The following is a 13,387-nucleotide window of genomic DNA, read 5'->3' on the forward strand; positions in this document are numbered from 1 at the left end:
TGCAAAAAGACCCTTAAGCACTGACAAATCTGATTAGTCAAGAAAGTGTCTGCTTTAGCCTGCCATGAGAAACACAATAAGTAGTTGAACCTATTTGTTCATCAAATGGGCCCTATGTTCACTAATATCTATACACAGCATGTCTAAACAAATACATCTTCATTAGAGTTTCACATCAGTGTTAACTCAAATAATACAACATAAACCTCAGACTGAATATGCTGCCAAAGCCTGCCAGCTCAGCTTTTTCCTACAGTATTAACATATATTAAAGCTGTTGATTGTCAAACTACTTTCTACCCTTGTCCTCCACTCCATTTGACCAGAAGTTCTCAAGCTATTACTCTGACTCAATGCAGATAATTCATATTAAAAATCAAATCATCAGAAAGTACAGTATTTATTCCTTTAGCAATTAAAATACTAACCCATTAATATATATAGCAAACAAGTGAGATAATCTGCTAAGCAGTTACCCAGTAACCCTTTAAGGACCTACACATACAATTCAAAACGTGTATCTTCATCTCAGGCAACCTGAATTTTAGAAAAATCATGTATACAGGAGAGAAAAAAGAATATTGTGCCAAGTCTAACAAAGGAGATAAGTATTTTCTGTTTTATTAGCTGCTTACTATCAGCATTAAAGATGAATAATGTATGGATATCTACAAACATGTTCAAACAAATGAAGTGAGGTCAGCTTGAATAACCCATCACATCATTCTTTAGGAAAACAAATCAAAGTGCATAACTGCAACACACTTTTCCTTCACATGGTTTCAGATTTTAATCCAGTTATGTGGAAAGACTTGGGAACATCAAAGAAAACTTTTCCTGCCCCTCCTGAACAAGAGAAAAGGCTTCTTAATAAATCCTTTAATCTGGATACACAGCTCATACAGAGGGGAAAAAGAACCTTAAAAAAAGTACTCCTCTATACTCTGACTTACTCTGGAAATAGAAATGCTTCAATTGCACCCCCACTAAAACAGAGGCTTTCAGAAAATTCTTCCAGACAGTAGTAGATGAGTGGACAGTAGAACTGCTACATCCATGTACATTTCAGGCCTTTAAGTCTGAGGGCCAGAGCATAAATGAAGAAAAAAGAGCAGGCCATGCCATGCCACCTTTACAATTACATTAATTTCTCCTATCTCTGACCATGGAAAAGTTACTTACTGTCTCAATTTCTCATTCTACTAACAAGACTGAGTGGACATACAAGATAAATACTTCTTAGTTAATTTACAGAAGTTGTGTAGCTCATTTCTTTCATTAAATCCATCACAACTTTGAGTGGTCAAAGTGAGAACAGAACTCTCCTCTTTAAATCCTGATAAACATACAAGTGCAAAACTCTAGCTGGCACTAACACAAGAACAAAAGTACACAGAGGTCCAGATAAATAAGCAAACAGACAGGAAAAACCTGCAGTAATGCAATGTTCTAAGAATAAATGGTACTAAGTCATAGCATGAACATGAAAGAGTCTCATCAGTTGATTACCTAATTGCTCTATGCATTACTTAGTGGACTCCGACATTAATTAAGGTAATGAATAAGGATCCATTTATGTATGTGCCCTTCTACATCAACTATCTCAACAATTTCAAGATTTTTTTGCCTGCAGTTGTGTAATTTTAAGCACACAACTGCACTACAATCAAACCACAAAGTAATACTGATTGGAAAGGGCATTGCTGTAGTCAAGACTGAAAAGATAGCATTAAACTCTGTCAAAATCCATTAATTTTCTTCCCAACTCTGCCACTGGTCACTGTGCTTATGATCAAGTAATCAGATTTGTCTATTAATTTAACAGATGCAGTGATAACATTATCTGCCCTGAGTATTTCCAATGGTGTGACAATACTAGTTTCCTATAAAAGTCAGTTTCACTTCAAAATGCTACAGCAAACATGAAAGGCTGCCCTTGGGCTTTTCAACTTTAGACTGTACTGCACTGCTGAAACAAGACAGCATGCACATCACTGAAAAGAAATGGCATTTTTTCTTATTATATTTTCCTCCAAAACAAGATTGTGGCCATTTGCCAGAGCTACTTCAGCACAGAAAAGCACACAACAAAGAAAGAGTATTAAAAAAAACAACTTACAAGTAACAGCTTTATCTGGACTAGAGGAAAGGGAAGAAAAAAAACCCAGCAACCCAAAGTTATCCAGTTACTGAACAGATTTTCTACTGGATACACGTGACTACAGCCTGCTGTATCTGGGCAAATTGCAACCATTACACTCATTTATGCCACAAAACAGTTATACATGTACATAAGCAACAATAAGTTGAAAAAATCTGACCAGATGATGCAAGACATGATACTTTTAAAGTATCTGAAGACTTGAGCAGGATCCAGACTATATAGCTATCACATCTTCTCAGTTCTCTCTACTTTTTCTCTTACCCAGGTCCTGAAACATGAAAAATTTAGGGTATTTAGTAAGTCAATTATATTTAGATTTAAAACCAGCAACTGCACACAAAATGGCACAGACTTTGTGGTAGTAGTGATACATCTGTGTTGTCTTCAACAAGAATGCTGGCATTGTTATCACTACAGGGATTATACTGCCTAACTTTTTGGCAACATATGAACAGGTGATGTTCATTATTCAAGTCATGTTCTTCTAGAGTAAACATCAGTAAACAAATTACTGTTTAAACTGCCATTTCCTGGCCAACACTACACTAATGTAACCTGGTTTTGGGCACAGATCCTCCCACTTTTAATGGGGATAACATTAGAAATACCAAAGAAAAACACAGTCACAAGGTATATTAAACTTTTTTTGACACAGAAAGGAGGATATGTCATGACAAAAAGCTGTTCTGGAGCAGAGGCAGCTAATAAAGCTAGGTGAATTGTGTTTCCTTTGTCCTTCTGAAGCAAAAAAAAACACCACACAACAAAGACTCCAAAAAAACAGAGAAGGGTGGGAAAAACCGAACTCCTCTATAGCATCAAAACTCCACACTTTTTAGTAACTGAGTTTTGATTCAGTCAATACAATTCTGTAATGGCTGTAATGGTCACAGAATGGCAGCATGGATTCATTACTGTATAGTAAAATTGAAGTATGTTGCTTCACTGGCTTAGAGCTATTCAGCTTGATTTTTTTTTTTTAACTTGTGCTCTGATTCAGCTCATCACTACTCATAACAAACACAGGAACACTGAGAAAACCTGGGTGGGTACTAAATGTATGTAACACTACATATGAAACTTACTACAAATTTTAATTGGGATCTCTTCCATGCAAACCTTCTTTCTCTCTTCCCATAACTAACACCAACTCTAGATGAGGACAAGGTCTACAAATATGTTTACTTTGGAGTGAAATCTTTTGTTCTCACTACTTCATACAAATCACAACAGGGCAGCCATGTGCCAATGCTTCCACACAGGAGAGTCCCTAAGGCACCAGGACTGCACCTGTTGTTACCAGCTCCACACTATGCTCAGCAGGTGTACAGCAGGCTGACTAGAAAAAAAAAACAGAAACACAGGGCATATGTATACCACTGGTTTGGAAATTTTACTTTATGAGGCAGGAAATGGTTGTGACTAGTTATCTTCTAGTAGAAAATAGAAGTTGTTCCAGCAAGAAGGTAATTTATACATTACAAAACTCATCAAAACAGTCCATTTCCTGACAAAACAAAGCCTGTTAACAGTTCAAGAAAAAAGCATTACAGTAATGGATTATTTAAAGCCTCCAAGCACAGCCTGCTTTGATGAAAACTAAGCCGAAAATTAGAGAAAATTGAAACAAAGGTTTCATTTATACCTGTGGCTATGAAAGTAGATTAGAAAAGATGAAAGGCTGCCAAGTTCCACTTTTGCTTATCCTGAGCCACAAGAGGCTCAAAAGGCTACACACATTTTTGCTCTCACACGGAAAGAGCAGAAATTCTAAATTTCAGAGATGATCCTGATATTTGCAAAACATGATGCAACTACAAATTTTCTTTAAAGCAAATATCAAGAACAGATGAACAAATATATAATACATTTTAACATGTTTTACTATGAAACATTTGAAGATATATTTAAGAGCAATCTAAAAAGGATATCAAATATAGTATAAATAATCCTTTAATAATTATTAAGTCCTTCTACATTTATTGCTAGTGACAGAATATTCAAATAGAAGACAGTGCAATAATAATGTCTCAATTACGATAATTAAGTTTCTATAGCAGTTTTAATTTTAAGATACAACTGTTGACAAGACATAAAGGATAAGTTATGATTTATTCAGCTGAGCAGTTACTTGTGCAGTTTACTGTCTGATTAATCTAGTCACATAAGTAACAGTATAAAAACAAAGTATAGTTTTTACAGTAAATACAACACTTTTTTTCAGATGCTCATAAAGTAACTCTATGTTCTAACCAAAGAGCAGACATAGCTCTAAGCATGGGAGAAGCAGATGGCTGTCTTACCTTGAGGCTGTATACAACCGCTATAATTATGAGTGGTAAACTCTACAAACAGATCCTGTCACCCGAGTTTGAGGGGGACTTTTATAGCTTAGAGGGTCTTCTGTCTCCCAGTGTCTCATCCTTAAAAACGAGAGATTCTGCACAGTTAATTCTATGAAGTGCTTCCTATAAGAACCTGCTTCTCCTATCACAGGATGGCTGAATAATGCAGCTTATTTAGGCAAAAGTATCTTACAAAAACAGAACAGAAAATCTCTTCAGCCATATCTGTCAGCTTCTGGAAAACCTGGCAGAAGGCATCTTCTACAGAGAAGAGGGAGAAGAATGGCACAGGAAAAGGCTTTCTCTTGTCAATAGGTATTCCATGGCCACATTACCTTATTCTACTCTTACCCTCACCTAGAAGCAAGTTACAGGGCTTCAATCTTTATTAGGATTGGAGTGACCCTTTCCTCTTTTTTGTTAGAGGAGTTTGCTACTTCTTCCTGAGGTTTACAATTCTGTCATAATATCCCATGTATTATCGATGTAACAAAATAGTTACTGCTAATTGCACAAAAAGTTCAAATCCATCTCATCTGTAAATGCTGTGGGATCTCCTGCTCTTTTCATTCAGTACTACTTAGACTATATAAACAGTTCAGATTAAAAGCAGGAACCATCTGCCTCCCCTTCACCTCCTTGAATATTTTCTTACCAAAAAATTAGATGTTGTTTTATTCTGTTTTTTCCCCCCCGAAAAAAAATGTCTCTATATTATATTATATTATATTACATGAAAACAAAATATGGACTACAATGAGCTAGTTCTACTAAGTTTTACCAATGCTGCTCTAATATAGTTAGAATATGGACATTCCCTATCCCTATTACTTTGAAAATTTTATTTACAGACAACTGCAAGAGAACAAAACTGTCTCAGTGCTGCTTTACCCACCCTCCCAACAGACTTTAGAGAAGACAAATATTAGTCTTTGTTTTGGCAAAGCATCATATATCACATCTTTCCAAGTTGTGCACTGTGAAACAACATACCCTGAGCACAAGCAGAACCAAAAGACATACATTTTGTAGCAAATTTGGGTAAGAGCAGTTCTATCACTATTTACCTATTTTCTTGATTCAGCATTATTTACAGATAAGCTACAAACAATTCTGAGACAAGAAAAGGGAAGCTGAACTAACAAAGCATATGATGGCACACAGTTTATCAGAAATAGTAGCAGCCTTTCCCCACCTCATTTAAGTTCAAGGAGATCTAGAATGCATAGGATTTTGGAAAAATAAATTTTAAAGACCTGAGGCAGACTTGGGAAGATTACAACATTTACCGAAGTCCACAAAGGAGCAGAAAGATGAGCAGTCATCATCTGTGCAACTTCTCTGGAGAAAGCTATGCAAAAAGTAGGCAGTGAGAAGAGACAGGACTACAAATTAAGCTCAGAACAGACCTTTCTGTCCCATTTCTCAGATGACCTAGCAACCCAGTGTAGCAAATGAGAGAACCATGGAAGGTAACGCATCAGTTTTCTGGGTCAATTTGTTTTTCTCCTAGGGATATATCCAGATTTGGAAGAAACAGAAAATAAATATACTAGAAGGTAAATAACATTTCTTTATAGATGTTCCTGACTTGGGCAATGCAATCCTATAAGCAGTTTCCGGTACATTTTTCTTAATATCACCTAAGAAGAAAGGCCTCTATTAAACAACTGGATCTTGCTGTTCCCCTAAAGCAGTCACTTCAAGAAGCTGGAATTGTAAATCACTAATACTTATAAAACATGAATTGCCTGTCAGCATAGAAAGTTGTTAAAATAGAGACTTATAGAGGATTAATCAATTTCTGAACACATTTGATTTATAGTCTATAAACTATTTCTATAATCACAAACTGTAGTTTTCTTAGAAAAATTAATCTTGTTCTATGCTGTCGCTGTCACTGTCTTAAAAGGACACAGATGCAACCCACTGATGCCTTTTCTGTGATAGCTTTTTTAAAGCAAATTTGAGTATGATTGTTTCCTTATCATAATTTTTACTTCAGTTATTCAACTATCAGATCAGCAGGATACTTTCAGCACTACTGAACACAGTGACAATTTCCAAGCAGGCAAATTGCTGATGGGTACAATACAAGTTTCATCTTCCAACTCTGTCCACACACTTGCAGTTCTGATCTGCATTATAAATTTTATTCTTGACCTGGAACTCTAAGATAGCAAGGCTGCTGAATCCATAAACTGAGACTAATAACTAAGTAATTTGAATTGGGCAATATTTTTTCTGCACAGTAAATTGGCAGATGAATATTCAGGATATGTTGGTAGACAGCTGAAATTGTGCTGTGTTGGTGTTCACATGCCACTGGGACAGCTCAGAGGAAGAAAAAAACAAAACAAATCCAAACAAACTTGGAACACCAAGAGAATCCTGTTAAATCAGGAAAAAAAACGTATTAGCCACCAAGCCTTCCAGGACATTGTCTCAGAACTAAACCAGACAGAGGTCAGAAAAGTAGTCATGATGTTGCCCTGAAACAATGCTGAGTAAGGAAGACTGCAAGACTACTTATTTAGACCATGTTAGATCAGATAGTACAGCCTTACACAAATGTTTTCTTAAAAGCATCAGAACCACAAATTCAGGGTGTTTTTTTAATAATTATTTCTGCAAATACTTATGAATTTGCCTCAATTTGCTGAAGTGGTACTTCTCAGTGCTGTGTTGGCATTTATGAAGTCTATTAAAGGCCGTTTATGACAAGATATGTGATGGTACCTACGTACAGGCACAGGCTTAAGATTCTGAAGCCCCATTTTATTTAAATTTCTTGCCCATAGAACTACTATGTGCACTCTGCCTCTATAGTCTTGATATTTAATATGAATATACAAATCTCTGTGCTCTGGATTTCATTTTAGCTACCAGTTGACTTTCTTTGGTGTTTCCTGGGGCTTACAGGAAGGATGAGAGAAAATGCTCCTTTCTTCCAGTGTTTATACTGGCTTATAACTACAGAATAAAGAAATTGGTGATCAATTCTTGTACATTTCTGGAGAATTTGAGATGAACCATTCCAGCTACAATTCCTCCACTGTAATGATTTAATGCACTTTTTAAAGGGATAATACAATTTATTCCTGCACTGAATAATAACAGTACAGTAACATATTACTGTGCAACTTGGAATTTTTAAGTGAACTAAAAGCCAACTTTATTCCAGACTATTTTTATCTGGAATTAATACTAATATAGCTTTGAACTAAACTGTGGCCTTGGGTATAAAAACTAACACAAAAATAAGAGCAAAGATCCCCACCCCAATAAAGTGCAACAACAGAAAAACTTGCCTTGTTTCATCACAGTAGAAGCACACGACAAACCTAAGGAGCTTCTCAGTTAAGAATTGCCCTTTAATTCACAAAACTGTCTTTTAAGAAGATAAAAAAATGCATCTTGATTCAACTCTTATTATGCAGTGTCTCTCCTCACATGATACTGATACCAAGAATGCCTTAACCAGGTCTTAAAGGTGAAGTTCAACATCTGGCAAAATACCAATGTAAATCCCATACACCAGGGGGAGTTCACATAGAATTTAAGCAGCATGGAAGTCCTGTGTCAACTTCCTGCTCAGGGATCAATTTTGCCTTAACACACAAAGTGAACTATAGCGAAAGAAAGATTATTGCACATTACTTAAAAGAAAATGTGACATTCAGGAAAAAAAGTAAATATCAAAGTCTCTAGTCTTCCCTTTCTGCCTGAACTAAAAATGAATAGGATGGTTATAAGTTCAGTCTGTATAATACATGCAATGTAGGTATACAATTACACTTGTTGTCATATGAAATCTAAATGTTCTACATAAAAAAGCTCTCAATGTCATCCCAGATTATATATACTTTCTGCTGTATGCAGAAAAAATAAAAAAAATCTTCTAGACCAATCTTGCTCCCAAGCCCTCTCCAAAAGACAGCAAGCAACCAGGGTCTTCAGATACCAGAAACAACTGTAAGACTTCTGACATTTTTTTCATTGCTCAAAATAACAACATGAAAGGAAGGCAAAGAATCAAGCAACCAGTGAGCTACTTTAAATTACATTAAATTCATTATTGAGTTGAGAGAAGCTAGGTTTTGTATTACATATATAAAAGATTCCATAAATTTATGTAAAGAAATTTAGATGGTATTATATTTGCAATTTTTCAATATAACTGTGTGTCCTGGTTTGAGCCAGGATTAAGCCAATTTTTCCTTTTACTGATATTTTTTTTTTCCTTCAGCAAGCTTTCTTGTAACTAGCAACAGTGTGTTCTGCTAGGCTGATAAGACAGAGGAATGTTTTTCTAACTACTGAGGCTTCAAGGCTGCACCTGCACTCTGCTGGCTCAGACACTATGGGGAGATCTGTGACCCCCCCGTAGGAGGCTGAGTTAGACAGACAGCAAAATTGGCCAAAGATATTCCATTCCATTCCATATATCTACGTAAGCTCAGAGGAAGGTCAGAGATCACAGAAGACAACTTCCTTCCTTCTTCTTCCCTTCTCTTCCGTCCATGGCCGGCGTCCGGGGAGGACTCTGTTCATCCATCACCGTCGATCCTCAGGCTTGATCTCTCCTGACCCCCATAACTCTCTGCTTTCTCCAGCAGCAGCTCCGGGATTCCTCGGGACTCTTCCCAGTTCAGGGAAGCGCTGTGGGAGTTGCTGGGGTGGGGGGAGGCAAGAGGTTCTTTTGCCCATACCTGAATATATCTGTACGTAATTGTATATATTTTCTTGTATGATTCATTAGTGTTTTAATTAAAGCTGTGTAGTTTAGTTTTCAATCCAGCCAAGTCTCTCTTTCTCTCTCTCCTTCCCTACCTGGGTTGGGGGGGAGGGGATCGAGAGCATTGTTGTCGAACCTGAGTCAAACTGTGACACTGTGCTATATACCAAGAAAGTTTCCTGCACCACATTTGGTGTAGTATCTGATCCATAACATCACTACTTCTCACTAAATACTGAGTTTCTAAAAATTTTTTATTTAAAAGATTACCAAGCTTGATTTGTCTTTTAGCACTGAAATCAAGGTTTAAGGTTCTGCATAGAATGTAGTCTACTAATAAACTACACAACCAATACATTAAGAAGTATTTTCCAGAAAACAGAAGATGCTAATACCTTTCTGGTACTTCCTTTAAATCTCACTTAAAAATGCAGGTCTTTTTTGCCACATTTTACCTCGGTGAGAGCCACCCTAGTTACTCAATATTTTGATCAGCTGTCTAATTTCATCTCTGTTCAGAAATACAGAAATAAGGAAATGCATTGCTGGCAAACTAGTAGGGGACAAAAATGGCATATACAGGCATGTTCCAATGACACTAACTTTGCAATACCTCATGTAAATACTTACAGAAAATAAAAAAATCATGTTTATGTAGTTATTTCTATTTCATAACTTATACCTCATCTCTAAGGAATAACACAGCATATTCTCTTTCTGAAGAAAGACTAATTTATTTGGTAAGGGATGACTCCCTCCTTTATTGATCTCATCTAGCCTTATCACCCTTCTTTTGATACAGCTTTTGTAAGTACTAGGAGGTAACTATTATTTGATTTAGCTCATCTTGATGCTGTGCTGTAGCTAGGCTCTTTGCTCTCTGTCAGCTCAGAACTGGCAATGAACTCTCCTTCTCCCACAGGTTATGGCAGTGCTAGTGTATATCCTTTGTCATACACCATTAGCAGAGATGCTTTCTGTCAGGAGCACTGAGCTGTTATTGCCCAGAGGTTCCTACACTTGACAGGAAAAGGCAATGCTGAAAGTACAACGTTTGTGAGCTGAAGCACTGCTGGAGGGCATCTGGGCTCATTACTCACTATTCCATCTGTAAACAGCATATTAGCATTATGAGACCTTACCTCCACCAGGGCATCTTATTTCTGAGATTATCCATATACTCCTTGTAAACCAGCTGCTCACTTAATTGTCAGTGTGCCAAATCCATGTACTGTAATTTTATTGACTGAGCATGATCAACTCATTTGATTGTTTCTGGTTTTATTTAATAGAACTGAATGAATTCAAGGCCCCAAGCTTTCAGATATTTTCCCCCCCTCTATATAAAACCAAATTGTTTTAAGGGTTCATAATGAAACAAACACTTGGCAACACAAATACTGTGTCCCCACAAGCAGGTCAAAAAAGGTCCTCTTCACTGTGCAGTCAATGTAGTCAGGAAGCCAGTCTGCAACCAGTACTACACTAGTTCTGTTTTTTCCTATACAGAATCTACATCTTCTGACAAAGACAAGTTGTCCGAAATATAAAAATAAAAGCAGATCTAGCCACAAATCTTAGCTCAAATTTGTAGATGTTAGAAAAGATGAAAAAGTAAACTTGACTCTCTTAAAGGTTGTCCACAATCTCTGAACCCTCTTGGAACTAGACTTTCTGAAGTGATACTAACCTACTCACCTGCAAATAAAAACTTTCACAGCATATTATGTATCATCTAGAATCAAAAGGTCCCTTTTCTTAGGGAACCATGAGCATAACTCACTCAGAATGCCACCTTGAGCACCTGCTGATATTAATGGCCATAAATACATCATAGGGTTTCTGCAGGGTATCTTAAAATATTATTTAAATTGTTACTTTGTCCCTTATCTGCATCATCCTCTTTTGTCCTCAGACTTTTTACTCTATAATTTCTAGTTTTCCCCTTCAGGGGTTTGACAGCAGAGTGCTTCTCTCTTAAATGACAGGCTACGTTCCTACAATTAAGAATACAACAGAAAAAGCTTCTCTCAGCCTATTTTGTACTTGAAAGATTGCTTTTATTCCTTTCAGCTAGTAATTAGAAGCTCCAGAATTGTTGCCAAATGTATTTCTTGGATACCAAGTAAAATCTTCCTCTCTTTTCCATTTAGTTCCTCAGTTACATTTTGAGATAAATTTAAGGCTCCTCAAAATACTTACTCAACTGCAGAACTGCAAAATGGAACATGTTGCCTTCATTAACTCTCACCAGCAAGACTAATAGGAAAATTTTATCCCGGATGTTCAACTTCAACATTATTTTCTGATCAATTTTACAAAAATCACTTAAGTAATATAAAAGAGGGCTAAAAGATACAGGCCCCTTTTAAAGTTATTTCTTTTTCCCTAGGAGATTATCTCTATACTAACCCCGGTTTCCTTGGTGATGGATCAGGAAGTGAAGAAATCTCTTAACACAGGAAGCTATGTTCTTTACTAAAAGACAACATAGGATGTTACAAGTCCTAGCTGTGCTCATGAGATAGAGATGGTTAAACTTGCCATTAAATAAAACAGAAAAGCACCTTTGGCTGCCATTCTCCAGCACTTAAACTTCCCTTTTACAGCAAGTTGTATAGCAAATCTAAGTCAGCCTCTGATTCCAGTTTGTCTGCTATTTTCACATTTTTTCCTCCTTTTCAGCTGTTACCTATAAGCTTCAAATGGTCTTTTTCTTTTTTTAAAGCATCACATGATTCTTTTCACTGTTCCTTCTGTTACCAGCTCCGAAGTGGAAGCATTTGGTTTATTCAAATGTTTTACTGCATAGTACAACGCAATCAACTGCCAGAGCTGTCTAACTAGGCAGGATGGAGCAGATTTTGCTCAAACTTACACTTTACTGAAATCACAGAAGTACATTTCAAGTATCAAAGTTATTCTCAATTTATTCTCAGTTTAGTAAATTATGTTCCTAAGTGCCTATTTTGAAGCTAATATGGAAACAATTAAACATTCTGATATTGGTCATAACCGAGAGTGAATTTCAGATGGGTGATTTTAATGAAAACTGTTCAGTTTGACAAAGTTGTTTTTAAGAAAATTATTAAGCATACGGACCCCGCAGACACGTAGAAGTGGGAGCGCCAGGATTCAAGGAGCAGCATCGCTCTCTAGCGGCAGAAGCGGCGACCCGTCCAGCACCGGCTGCTTCCCCCGCTCGCCCTCCGGGCAGTTACAGGAGAGAGAGAGGGAAAGTAATTCCTTTAATGAGAGAAGAATTAAGAGGGGCAAAAACGTAACCAGAAAATAAGTAAGTTCATAACCTTAAGGCAACCGAACGCCACTCTGAGAAGGTCAGCAACATCCCAGAGTGTCACAACACACAGGATTTAAAAACAAGACGACCATTAACAAAAGTCACTCAGACATTAAAAAGTGCCACACTTTAAATACCACCCTTTTCTCCCTTCCCCCCTCGCCCAATTTGCTGATAAAAATGAGAAAACAACAAGAACGTTCTTTGAGCTGCATACTTCAGCTTTACTGAGAAACGAAGCATCCCCATTTCATCTTGCTTTATGGGGATTAGTTTCTTTACTGATAGAAATAATGGATTTCAAGGTTCAGAAGTTGATCTGAAGATATCCAAGATGAACCATACTAATCCATCTTTCACTAGGATAACTGCTTCTCCCAATAACCAAGGCAGAACAGGAAGACTGCAAGACACCATATGGCCACCTACACTATTTTCAGCAGTACATTAGGTGATCTTCCGACTCAGCCCTAAGAATATGCACATTCCCCAACACCAAGCCAGTTTGCCTCTGCTTTTTTTTTTTTTTTTTTTTTTTGAGATTCAGAAAAAAGTTTTCCTGCTGCAAAATGCAATAAGAAGCAGGATTTGAAGTCCTTTAACACAGACTTTTCATAAAGGGAGCCACTGGCATGTAAAATAACACAACACATACCACCTGACGAAGGCAGTCTTTCTGGCACTTGATCTCAAAAAAAACATTCTTAGCTTTAATAACAATTGGCTAGAAAGCACTGCAGGAAGAACTCTGGCCTTGAAAGAAGTCTACCTTTCTCAAGCTTCAGCCCTCTAGTAGACAAGAGGTATTTTGTAAATGACCCCTATCTCCAGTTCAGCAG

The sequence above is a fragment of the Chaetura pelagica genome, unplaced genomic scaffold (genome assembly GCF_000747805.2).
Source record: "Chaetura pelagica isolate M959 unplaced genomic scaffold, ChaPel_1.0 scaffold425, whole genome shotgun sequence".
NCBI lineage: Eukaryota > Metazoa > Chordata > Aves > Apodiformes > Apodidae > Chaetura > Chaetura pelagica.